Here is a 12,578-nt window from a genome sequence, read left to right on the forward strand (position 1 = left end):
TTAGATTGAGGGGAAGTGTGGGGGGGCAGTTGCAGGGGGTCCCCTTCCACAGTTTAGACTGAAACAAGGTCAAATAAATTCAATCAAATGTTTTAGGTCAAATAGACCCAAACCCATTTTTTAACATAGGAAAGTCCCATTGAAAACATTTGTGTAAATTCGGCCCTTGGTGTTGGGATAAGGTTGCAGACATGTTCAGACAGAAGGCAATTTGAGAACATCACAGCTAGATATTGGACACATTTTGAAGGAGTTGGGAAAGTTCGAGAACGGCTCATAGAGAGAGGAGCTGCATTTGGGAGAGAAGTGTTCAGTGTAGTAGTCACATTCAGTCAGTGATCCGAACACTCACAAAGGACCAATAGGTTAGGCCCGTGCTGCCTTACAATGGCCGGGTCACCCAGCCCGAAACGTGCCGTCTTTTGTGAAAGTTTCCCATGAAATCTTCGAGTGGCGAGGCATGAATCACGCGTCTGTTTCTGGCTCTCTCGGCTCTTGCCACATCCTCCCTGGGCAGCCAGAGAGTCATCCTGTGCCAGCCGGGGCCTGCCAGTCCGCGGGTGAGGAGTTCGTCCGCCCCCGTCTCTCACAGAGGCGATGCCGCTTGCGCCGCACACCAAGTGCGTCCTCCTTCAGGCGCTTCTCTGCACACTGCAGACTGTCTCGCCGCATCTCCCGAAGGCTCGTGGCTCTGCCAGCTCAGCACGGCTTCCCTGCAGGTAAGGAGCCAGGCACCCAGGACCTGTCACTGCCAGCCACTCCCAGCATGGCATAAGCTGGCTCTGGGAAATTCCCAATTTTCAGACGTACAGATTCTCTCTCAGACGCTCGGCCACCCCAGGTCTGCCAGCTTAGAGTTGGGTGTTCAGGTGTCCCTGGCAGTGGAGTAACTTTGCTGAAAATGTGGGAGGGGTGGGGGGCATGACATTTGAAGAAAAGATGCCCCAGCCAAATGAATGGGGACAAAATGGTGTGCCATGAAAGTTGGGGGGTGGGGACAAACACCCCTGTTCCCCCTTAAAATTACGCCCATGGTCCCTGGCAGCAATGTAAGAAACAGTGGGCCTCTGAGTCAGGGTGGCAGGCATCTCTGTATGCAGCACAGCCAGCTTGCCACTCCAGGAAGTCAACATTCTGGTATTAATTTGGGCCTGGGTAAATCACTTGGGTCTGTTTGACGATGACAAGGGGGTTCCAACTCCATTCGGGAGATCTGAGTCCAGTCCTTGTTCTCCTTTTTGTATTCTCAGCAATTGCCTACTGGGAGATGTAGTGTTGTGTTACTCCAATTATAAATTGGAATGAAGTAAAATTAAGGTAAAGACAAAGCCCAGAAGAGGAGTAGGGTGTCTTTCATGACCTGTAGTCACCTGTCAACCAGAGTCAAGTAAAACAACCAGTCAGGGGTGAGGACTGAACAAGTTGGGGCCGCCTGGCAGCAGCAACGTATCTAGTCCGAGTAATGTCTCCAGTAAACAGTTACTGACATGATGAGGTCTCATGAGGTTAGCACACATGAATCTAGGCAGTGCTTTGTAACCCTTGGCTCTCCAGATGTTTTGGACTATGATTCCCATGAGCCCTCACTAGTGACTGTGTTGGCTAGAGCTGATGGGAGTTGTAGTCCAAAGAGTGTGGAGAACCAAAGGTGGCAGGCCCCTGCTCTAGGGGAATGGAGGCGTGGACAACCAAGGATTTGTCAGTTGGGAGTGCCACGGAGTTTCCATACTGGCGGTGAAGACTCCATTTGACTAATGGCCACACTGACATGTGTGCCCAGACAGACACAATGTCACCAAGTGCAGGGAAATTACACAAAGACTTCCATCCTAGTCCCAGCAGGCTGTGTATGAGAGTTGTAGTAATCTGATTCCCACACCGTCGCATCAGGCCATTTTTTGCGCAATCTCACCAGATGTAGGGAAGGGTCCCTCAGTTTACCGTACCGTTGAGGTCTCCACACACCATGCGCCCGTTACGTGACAAGTAAACTCTGGTCACCACAGCTTTATTTGGGACAAAAAAATGAGGAAGGGGTGCTAACGAGACGCAGACTAGTATTTTGGGACACGCCTAACAAGTGTCGGATGCGGCATAATAATCGCAAGTATCTAAGTAACCATTAAAAAAGGTGTGTGTAACTGAACTAAAAAGCCTAAAATACAAATACACAAATATAAATACGACATCATGTCAAAATAGGTCAGAACAAGTTCCCACTGCCTTCATTCTTTGTGTTAAATCATTTTAATGCCAAGAGTTCACTATAATAACCTACAGCAAAAATCAAACAATGTATTCTCTATATTACATTTTCCATTCAGAGTATTTCAGAACAAATAAATTTACTCCAACAATATGAAACTGAGGATGTGATTCTAAAAGTGGGGTAATAGTGACATCTATGGGCCAAGAACAGTATTGTCACTCATTGGAGCACATTACAAAATCGAACGGAATTCTGGCATGTTACCACCAAACTCTATCACAGCTACTGCCACTTGGTCCCGCCAGGTTACCACAGGATTACACGTGGTGGTAATTCTCAATTTTCTGTGTCCACAGGACTCCATTTGGATTGTTGGATGGAGGATTTACCACTGGTGGAATTACTGTGTGGTAAATCTACTGATTTTTGCAGGAAAAGTGGAGGATTTACCTCGAGCAACAAGTTGGAGGTGAATCTGTTAGTTTTCCTTTTTGGAGGTAAAGTGGACAGTTTACCTGCAGCAACAAACTAGAGGTGAATTGCCACTTTTTCTCCAAATATCGGCAGATTTACTGTGCTGTAATTCCACAGGCGGTTAATCTGCCAAAAATTATAATTTGGTGTTGTGGGGAAAACTGAGGTAATTCCCTTCCCACCAAAAAACGAGCAGCATCGGAATTACCAACACAATTTTCCTGCATTGGCAAACTTGTAACAAGGACCATTATATTTTCATTGAATTTTAGTGTGCAGGGGAAACTAGGCTCGGGATCATCCGGCAGAGCACCATATCAAAAGCATGTTTTTGATCCGGCTGGGTCTGGGTTCCAGAGAGCCCCATTTCACTTAAAGCTCTAGAGATCACCTTATTATGCCCAGATACAGACTTGCCATGCCATGATAAGCTTCAGACACCTGTGTTTTTGCAGCCTCATTCTTTTCAGGCCATGGAAGTGAGCACACAATAATAATACATCCATCATTTGTGATTAACCACAATTCATATGCTTTTGAGGCTGTGCCCAGCCTCCCTACTAGAGAATATTTAAGATGCCATTTTGATGTCGCTCAGTATGGCAACATCAAGCTGCTGTGAATACCAGTGTTATCGTTATTGGAAAGCAGCAATAATGATTTGATTTAAAACAAAATAATCTGTGGATTAACTGCAATTGAAATCCATGATTGCTGATGGCACGCTGATTTTTACAGTAGGTGCTGACGTAGAATCTAGTGACATGGAAGATAGGAGAGTGATGGGATATGAGAAGGGCCACTAGTGACATGGGAAGTGAAGATAGGTGAGTGAAGGGCTATGAGGAGGGCCACACAGCCGGTCGGTGTTGATTGGTGTTCTAACGACCCATGGACCGCCTTGGACCGTGCAAGTCTTTGTGATCACTCCCACCCACCACCTGCCCCGTCCCTGTGTTTGTTAGTCTAACCCAGTGGTATTCACACTTTGTTATACCATGCCCCCCTAATTGCATCAAATGATTTGAAATGTAGATTTTGCCATCAAGAGGGAATTGCTGAGCCAGCCAGGCATCTTCTCTCTTGTCGCCAGGAATTAAACACTAAAGGCCCTGTTATTTAGCAAAATGTCCCCCACCCATCATTGGGTTAATGAGCGACAAATATGGCATCATTGTATTGGTGGATGCAATGCTTCCGAAACTTTAGCAGTGGCGTCCTATTTCAAGTCCTTGAATGAGTGCAGTCCCATTATGGCTATTGTCCGGATATGGTTACATTGTAGCAGGAATGTATTTATTTCCTCTGTTTCTGGCACACACGCTTCACATTTTCTCCTCTGAAGTCTTATTTAGTACATTTTATTTATTTATGTTTAAGTGATTTTATTCAAATCATGTGTTGCTTTAGTGCCTTTGCGTTTGTACACTACATTTTTTTAATTTAGGAACTTTGGAAATTAATTTTGTGTGTATACTGTATTTTTATGTGAAAGATTTTGTAAAGGTTATATAAGCACATACAAATACAAAAAAATGTCATGCCCCCCCTTGAGTAAAAAAGTGCCATTTCTGCTGATATTTTCTATTAAAATCAATCACTGTACTCCCTTTAGGAAGAGCCTCGCGCCCCCTGTGGACACTCTTCAGGCCCCCCGGGAGGAGTCCAGCCCCACAGTTTGAAGATCACTGGTCTAACCTGACCTAAGAGTAGAGAGGATGTCTGGCAGGTAGTCTCTAAACTGTTACCTTGTTTTACAAGTAACCGGAAATGTGGTCACCTGCAAATAAGGAAAACAACCATGTTCTATGTGTTGCTCATGTCGTGTCAGTGCCAGAGGGACACGAACAGATATAACACACATTCTACCAAAGAGAAAGCTATCACATGCACATGATCACACACACATAACACATACGTATGCACGAGCATGCACAGAAACTCACACGGCATGTGTGCGCGCACACACACACAATCACTCTCGGACTTATAGTTGCATTGTTGACTGTCGACACACAAAACGTGTGCTTCACTCCAGGGTCACCCTCTTGAGAGAATTGCGTGACTCTGGACACTTCATACAGTAAATACACAACACAGAGTACTAACCACTATATGATCACGGTATGAAGACACTTACATTTCCTAGCAGAAAGAAAATGTGAGCGCCTGGAACCTTCCAGACAGATGCTGCCATTAGATTAAAATATTGCAAAACATTAAAAAGATTGTGTGGGCGATGCAGTGACAGATGTGTTTATCGTGCAGGGCAAATCACTCTGTTCCAACAGGTAGTAGATAAATACAAAATTCCATGTGAAGGAAGCCCAGGCGGGGCCCTGCCGGGGCCCTGGGAATGATTTTTACTCTCAGAAACATTTGATACAAATTGGTGAAACTAGCGCCCTTTGCAGCACAATTGCCAGAAGAAATTGATAAACAAGTTATTGGTATTACAGGCAAGTCTAGGCGATATTATAAGATATATCAATAGTTTTGGTATCTATTTAATGAAGCACTGATTTTTACTGGTAAACTTGCTAATCATAATTCATTTTTCTGTAGAAAATTGATAAGTTTAAAAAAATTGTGCAGGAGATTTAATTCACGTCCCTGTTCCACTGCATGTTAATGAAATGCAAACAGAATTGCTATTGCATCAGTAGAAGCTGTATTAGATGCAAATGGTCTGACGCCATGCCACCTTCCTTCCAAAGTGTATCTGAGCGCTGCTCAAACAGGGCCCAAGTTCAGGGTGCGCCAAGTCCCCCGCTTTTCTCAGAGGGCACCTTGATATGCTCATATCTGGTGATGCCACATTCAATTAGCATGTTAATGAGTCCCCCTCACTTTTCTTTTTAGGACCTGAACCCTGTGGGGGCTGCTCATAACAGGATGCTCAATGGGGCAGCGTGCCAGGAGTGCTGCTCAGATGCATCATGGTACTGATTTACAACTGGGATAGCTGGGCAATCCCGAGGATGGACGCGGGTGAGGGCACGCCTTGCCTTGCAGATCCCTGAGTCTGCTTACCCCACCTGCCTTCTTTTGGGGGTTGCCTGTGTGGTTGTTGGGGCGGGGCTCCTTTTGTGGCAATACTGTCTCTTTTGAGAATAATCTGCATGCACACCATCCCTTTTGCAACCTCCCCCCTGTGCTGCAGGTGTCTGCTTGTGTTAAAAGATGGCAGGAGGGAGGGCCCAGATAACATAGGGAGTGGTTTAGTTTACTTGGCATACTTTGGCAAACTCATATTGGCAGAGTATCTGTTGCCCAATCAGAATCCTGGCTACGTGGGATAGAGTAAATGCTTGACAATGTGAGGAGGGTATGGCTAGGTGGTGAGGGGTGGCGGGGGGAGGGGGGGAATGGCCGGTTAAGGAAGATGTTCTGTTTACCCTGGGAAGGGTCTTCATTCAAAGTCTGTTTGTAAAATCTTGAGACACTGGACACTTCACCCCAATGAGAGTGAACATCCTGTACCTGCTCAGGAGTCAACCTGTGTAAGGAATTACAGGCCTCCAGTGCAAACATGCAGTATTACGTGCTGATTGTGTTTAACCCTATGCACTATTAGAGTAAGTAAGGCGTGGTCTTGAGATGTGGGAGCGGCTGAAAATCCATAATGATAACACACAAATTTAATTCCACCGGAAAGAGAGAGGCGGTTAAATTAGTGCAGAATGTGAGCATTTGCTGCGGCACAGTGTAGTGCAGCTAAAAGCCCTGTCCTGCGCAGTGACTTGGCAAAACACTGGACCAAGACTCCATTTACAAAATGGCACCCAGGGTGTAGAGCCTGTACACAGCAATGCCTTGACTGGCTGCTCAAGTGGTTGAAGTGGGTGGGAGCGGTTGGGTGCGGTGCTCCTATACTTTTTTTAAATTAAGTTTTGCTGTTCCTGTACGTTTTTTAAAAAAATAATCTGTTTCGGAATGTTTTCGTTTCAAAATAAAAGCGTAGGAACAAGATGAAACCTGCACTTTGTGCACTGCACTGAAAGTTTCCTTAAAGAGCAGGTGTGTGGCGTTGCCCCTTTAAGGGTACGCACGCGACGGAGTGACGTTCACTCCGTCGCGTGCGCTGTTAAATAAACGGGGCGGTTCCTGGTGACGGCAGATCACCGGGGAGCCCACACCGACAACATCACTGTCTCCGTGTCTTACTATCACGGGGGTGGGGGGCTCACGGAGGCGGATCACCGGAGACCGCCAACAGTGGCGACGAGGCCCGGATCGCTTCCTGGGACAGGCGGGGAGTTTCGTCGGGAGCGCAGATGATCGCATGTGAACGCTCCGACGAACTCCGACCGCAGAGAAGGAAGCGACGCACGCGGCCGGCGGCCATTTTGATCAATAGGCCTCGGAGACTCACGGCTTCATAACGAAGCGTCGGTGAGCCATCCGGCCACAATTTTTGGAAATTTCAGCGGCGGATGATCGCTGAATACAGCACATGTCAGTTCCAAAAGGAAATTTTGACATTTTCACTGTTATTACCGAGCAGAGGCACGGAGACTCCATGGAAAGCCTGCTGTTGCACTAGGGGTCTCTTCCTCTACTCAACTTTTGGACACCTCATTGTCTGAATGCCGGCTGGAGTGACACCTCCACGAAGATCACGGCTGGTGGTGAGTTGCGGCTCCTTTCTTCTCAATCCTTTGGGGTGCCTGTGCGCTTTCCACCATGGATCAGGCTGCTGCTGCTGCTGCTGTGGCTCCTGTACCTCCGCCTGCTCCTCCGCTGAAACCACCGGGGTCCCTACAGCCAATGCCTGAGTTTGATATCTCGGGTGCCCCATCAGGCCTGGGACAGAGGTGGAAGATGTGGATGGATAGGCTGGAGATGTATTTCAGGGCCACAATGGAGACAACGGACGACGGCAAGCTGGCCACTCTCCTATACTCTGGTGGTCCTGCGGTGCATGAGGTATTTATGTCCCTGCAGCCGGTGGACGGATCGTTTGCGGCGGCGAAGGAGGCACTCCACAATCATTTTCTGCCGATGGCCAATGCGGACTATGAACGTTTTCTTATGGGAACGGCTCGACAAAAAGATGATGAGACTCTGGATGTGTTCTTTGGGCGGCTGCGGCGATTGGCAGCACCTTGTGCCTGGAACGACCCTGAGGTTATGATTCGGAACCAACTCATTCAGGGGTGCAGCTCTGGGAAACTGAGACGCCAGATACTGCGAGAGCCGGGCATCACCCTCCCTCGCATCCTAGAACTGGGTAGGTGCCACGAGGTCTCGGAACTGCGGGCAACCAGGATGGAAGCGGGTGCTCGCCCAGCCAAGATGGAAGAGGTCTGCGCGGTCGGAAGAGGCCGCGGGTTAAGGCGCCCCATGAACACTCAGAGCCAGCGCGCGCAGGGGTCGAATGCCTCGTGCCCGAAGTGTGGGTACGATCTCCCGCACCCCGCGGAATGCCCTGCAACGGGAGTCAAGTGTGGCAGATGCGGAGGCCCTGACCATTTCGCCAGAATGTGCAGGTCTGCCACCCCCAAGATTGTGCCGAGGGGACCAGTTCGAGCCGGCTTCTTCCGGCCCCAGAGGACCTCCAACGTTGCCCAGGTGGGCCAGGGTGACGAAGGGGCCCCTCAGGATGAGGTGGAGGAGGAAGAGGACGAGGAGAACGTGTTTTTCGTGTCCAGTGTGAGCGTTCTCAAGTCCCGCTCCAAAAGACAGCCCAGGTGCAACGTGCTGGTTAATGGAGACTCTGTGCCGATGCTAGTGGACACTGGCGCATCCGTAAATGTAATGGCCCGCCAGCATTATAAGACCATGCGGGCCCCGCCCGCGCTGGCTGCGCCGAAGGCACGCATATTCGCCTTCGGCGGGGACCGGCCTTTGCCTCTAGACGGTGTGTTCGTGGCTGATGTGCAGTATGGTGACTCACACATACGGGCTAGGTTCTATGTCACACCGGTGAGCGACAACACCCTGCTCAGCTGTGCCGCGGCGGAGGCACTGGGTATCGTCACGTTCGCCTACTCAGTGTACTTAGATGACATCCAGGTCCTCCTGGCCAAACATGGATCCCTGTTTGAGGGCATTGGACAGCTGGTGGGTGAGCCGGTCCGGCTCCATATCGACAAATCTATACAACCAGTGGCGCTGAAGCACCGACGGGTTCCTTTCCATCTCAGGGATCTGGTAGATCGCGAACTTGACAACCTCGTGGGGCTGGACATAATTGAAAAGGTTGAAGGCCCCACCCCCTGGGTGTCCCCCATCGTCATCGCACGCAAACCCAAGCAGCCAGATGCCGTGAGAATCTGTGTGGACATGCGGCTCCCCAATAAGGCCATAAAGAGGGAGCGAAACCTCACCCCCACCATCGAGGACATTATTGCGGAACTGCAAGGTGCAAGGTTCTTCTCCAAGCTCGACCTGAGATCGGGTTATCATCAGGTGGTCTTGCACCCAGAATCCCGCTATATTACTACCTTTACCACACATCGGGGTCTCTATCGATACAAGAGACTGAGCTTTGGGGTGTCCTCCGCAGCGGAGGTCTTTCAAAACATCATAAGGGGTGCACTGGCGGATCTTGATGGCGTCCTTAATATTAGCGATGATATCTTGGTGTACGCCAAATCGGAGACGGAGCATCTGTCACGCCTGTCCAAGACCTTTGAACGGCTACGCTTGCTGGGCCTCACCCTGCACAAGGACAAGTGCGAATTCCTGAAGACGACGATCGAATTCTTTGGGTTCGTATTTAAGGCGGATGGGGTGTCCCCGGATCCCCGCAAAGTGAGGGACATTAAGGAGGCGCGCCCGCCTGAGAATGTTGCGGAGGTGAGGAGCTTCTTGGGGATGGTCACGTACTGCGGCCGTTTCATCAGGAATCTCGCATCCCGCTCTGAGCCACTGAGGTCGCTCACCAAGAAGGACACCACCTGGCAGTGGGGCCCTCTGGAACAGGCGGCATTTGACGATATCCGAGGGGCTTTAGCGGCGCATGACACCATGGCGTTTTTCGACCCGAGCCTACAGACGGAAATCGTGGTGGACGCCAGCCCATATGGGCTTGGGGCGGTGCTTACGCAAGTAGGGAAAGACCAGGAGGTCCGACCAATAGCCTACGCCAGTAAGGCCCTTTCCGACACTGAGCAACGATACTCCCAAATCGAGAGGGAAGCCCTGGCGGTGCTGTGGGGCTGTTGGCACTTCCGCCTCTATATTCTGGGGCGTCCCGTGACCGTGGTCACGGACCACAAGCCGCTGTTGCCGATCATGGCGGGCTCGTCATCTCGCCCGCCAGTGAGAATTGAGCGCTGGATGCTCGCCCTGCTGGAGTATGGAGTGTCGTTGATCTATCGTCCTGGTGCCAACAATGCGGCGGACTACCTATCTCGACACCCCAGAAACGACTCGCAGGAGTCGGCATCGGCGGAGGAAGCCGACGAGCACGTCTGCCTGGTCGTGGAGACTGCGACACCTAACTCCATGCAGGTGGAGGAACTTCGCCATCCTGATGGAGGCCATGCAGAAAGGAGCCTGGAAGACAGTGCTGGAGGCTGTGGAACGAAGGACATGTGAAGGACATGTGAGGCCCGGATCGCCCTCGAGCAATTGTGGAGAGTGAGAGAGGAACTAACATTCTCGGAGTCGGGGCTACTGCTGAGAGGGGAACGAATCGTGGTGCCCCAGACCAAAGTGGCACAGGTCATCACACTGGCGCACCAGGGTCATCAAGGGGCCCCCAAGACCAAAGCTCGCCTCCGTCAGAAGGTGTGGTTCCCTGAGCTGGAGCGAAAGGTGTAGGCGTTTGTGGCCTCTTGCGTGTGGTGCCAGGCGGCGGCCCCGGCCCAGAAGGAACCATCCATTGAAGCAATGCCCCGATGGACTCGACCATGGGAAGTGGTGCACGCTGACTCTGGATCCACGTCCAGAGGTACGCATTTTCTGGTGGTGGTCGACGAGTGGTCGAGGTACCCGGAAGTTGAGTTCATAGAGTCAGTGGCGTTTGAGAACGTGGTGGTGGCGCTGGAGAAGATCTTTGCCACTCATGGCCTCCCCTCTGTGCTGTGCTCTGACAACGGAGCCCCATTCCAGGGTGAGAGTTTTGCCGAGCTCATGAAGGAGTATGGCATTCAACACCGGCGGGTCACCCCACTGTGGCCCCGCGCCAACGGGGAGGCCGAGCGCATGATGCGCACTCTCAACAAGGTGTTCAGAATTGCCCATGGAAAAGGGGAGTGTTTACAGAGGGCTTTGTACGTCTTCCTGCGAGGTTACCGAACCACCCCTCACTCGTCAACGGGGGTGGCTCCGGCAGAAGCACTCTTCCAGCGGTGCCCGAGAGATGTCATACCGGAGGTGGGGGACAGAGACCCTGCCGTCATCGACAATGAGCAGGTGGAAGAGGACCGACAGGTCAGGACACAGATGGAGAACATCAGGAGGGGCCTCAGACCCCCACACATCGCGCTGGGAGATGAGGTGCTGGTGAGAAATCGTCACCCCCATGGAAAACTGTCTCTCACGTATGAACCCGCTCCCTTAGATGTGGTGGCCGTCAAGGGGTCGATGGTGACTGCCTCGGATGGAACTTCATCGGTAACCAGGAATGCGTCATTCTTCAGGAAGATCGGCGACCCCAGAGTGGACAGCCCGGACAACCGAGAAGGTGAAGGCGCTCTGGATGAAGGTGGGGGAGAAAATTCCGCAGTGAAGTCTCCGGCTCGAGGCGGACCCGGTCCAGGGACACCAGCCAGGGACGGTGGCAGGAGGTACCCCCTGAGATCAGGGCGTGGGAAACCTGCCCGTCTCAATGACTATGTTACGGACTGAGCTGGGAGGCTGACCGGGGATTAATGGTCAGGCCAGGACAGGTACCCACGGGGGATCCGGGGTGGCTGTCAATAAATGGGGGTTTTGTTGAAACTTACAGAGTTACATGTGTGATAGATGTGTGCTAGTTAGGTACTCCTGTTTCCAATTTGTTGTTATGGAAAAGGAGGAGTGTGGCGTTGCCCCTTTAAGGGTACGCACGCGACGGAGTGACGTTCACTCCGTCGCGTGCGCTGTTAAATAAACGGGGCGGTTCCTGGTGACGGCAGATCACCGGGGAGCCCACACCGACAACATCACTGTCTCCGTGTCTTACTATCACGGGGGTGGGGGCTCACGGAGGCGGATCACCGGAGACCGCCAACAAGGTGCATGTGTTTGGGGGTTTGTATTTTGCGTGGGAGGAGGTGTGGTGAAAGGATCTGTGGGCAGCGGGGGCAGGCCAGTTTCCCAACACAGTTCCACTACTTCTTTGCATGCGCTGGGTGGCTCAATAAGAAATGAGTAGGCCTCTTGAGAAGGATTTGCAGGTGCTGAAGCTTGCTATGCACAGTAGGCTTTTGCATACTTGCCAACATGTCCTGTTCCAATCTGTAGGTGCTTATCCAGTCCTTGTTTTTTCTTTGCATTCTGGGACTTGTAGTCCGAGTTTGAAAGTGGAACTACAAGTCCCAGAATGCAAAGAAGAAAAACAGGACTGGATAAGCACCTACTGATTCGAATGGGTTATGTTGGAAAGTATGCTTTTGCGCTGCTGCATTGTGCGTGTTGACCCTTAAATTGGCAGCAGTCACAATTGTGAAATTCACTTCCAAAAGTATTACTCTTTAGAGTTTTGTTCTGCATTTGCAAAATCTGCATTTTTTCATTACAAACAAGACCACAGAGTTTCTTCTTGCAGCCCAAGAAGTTAAATGCACTTGTTTATACAATGTAAGCAAGCATTGACAAAACCAATATGTCTGCCCTTCAAATTGTATATGCTAAATCTTGTTTGTCCTCTGCGGGTGCTACACAAATATTCTACATTTGCAAAGACAGAGGTATTGGCTTTGGCATTGCTTGTTAAAATCGTGGCCATGGTGGATTGGCC

The 12,578-nt window shown here is 50.6% G+C and overlaps 1 long non-coding RNA gene across 1 annotated transcript in view; it reads left to right on the top strand.

The window, feature by feature from the left end:
* The first annotated feature begins 314 nt into the window (after window positions 1-314).
* LOC138521026 (uncharacterized) overlaps window positions 315-12,578 on the top strand; it is a 193,006-nt gene continuing 180,742 nt past the window's right edge. The window contains exons 1-2 of the long non-coding RNA XR_011282917.1: window positions 315-719; window positions 4,299-4,412. This is a non-coding gene — a long non-coding RNA (uncharacterized lncRNA). The remainder of the gene's footprint in view (window positions 720-4,298; window positions 4,413-12,578) is intronic.

The sequence above is a fragment of the Ambystoma mexicanum genome, chromosome 13 (genome assembly GCF_040938575.1).
Source record: "Ambystoma mexicanum isolate Mex_15411 chromosome 13, UKY_AmexF1_1, whole genome shotgun sequence".
Lineage (NCBI taxonomy): Eukaryota > Metazoa > Chordata > Amphibia > Caudata > Ambystomatidae > Ambystoma > Ambystoma mexicanum.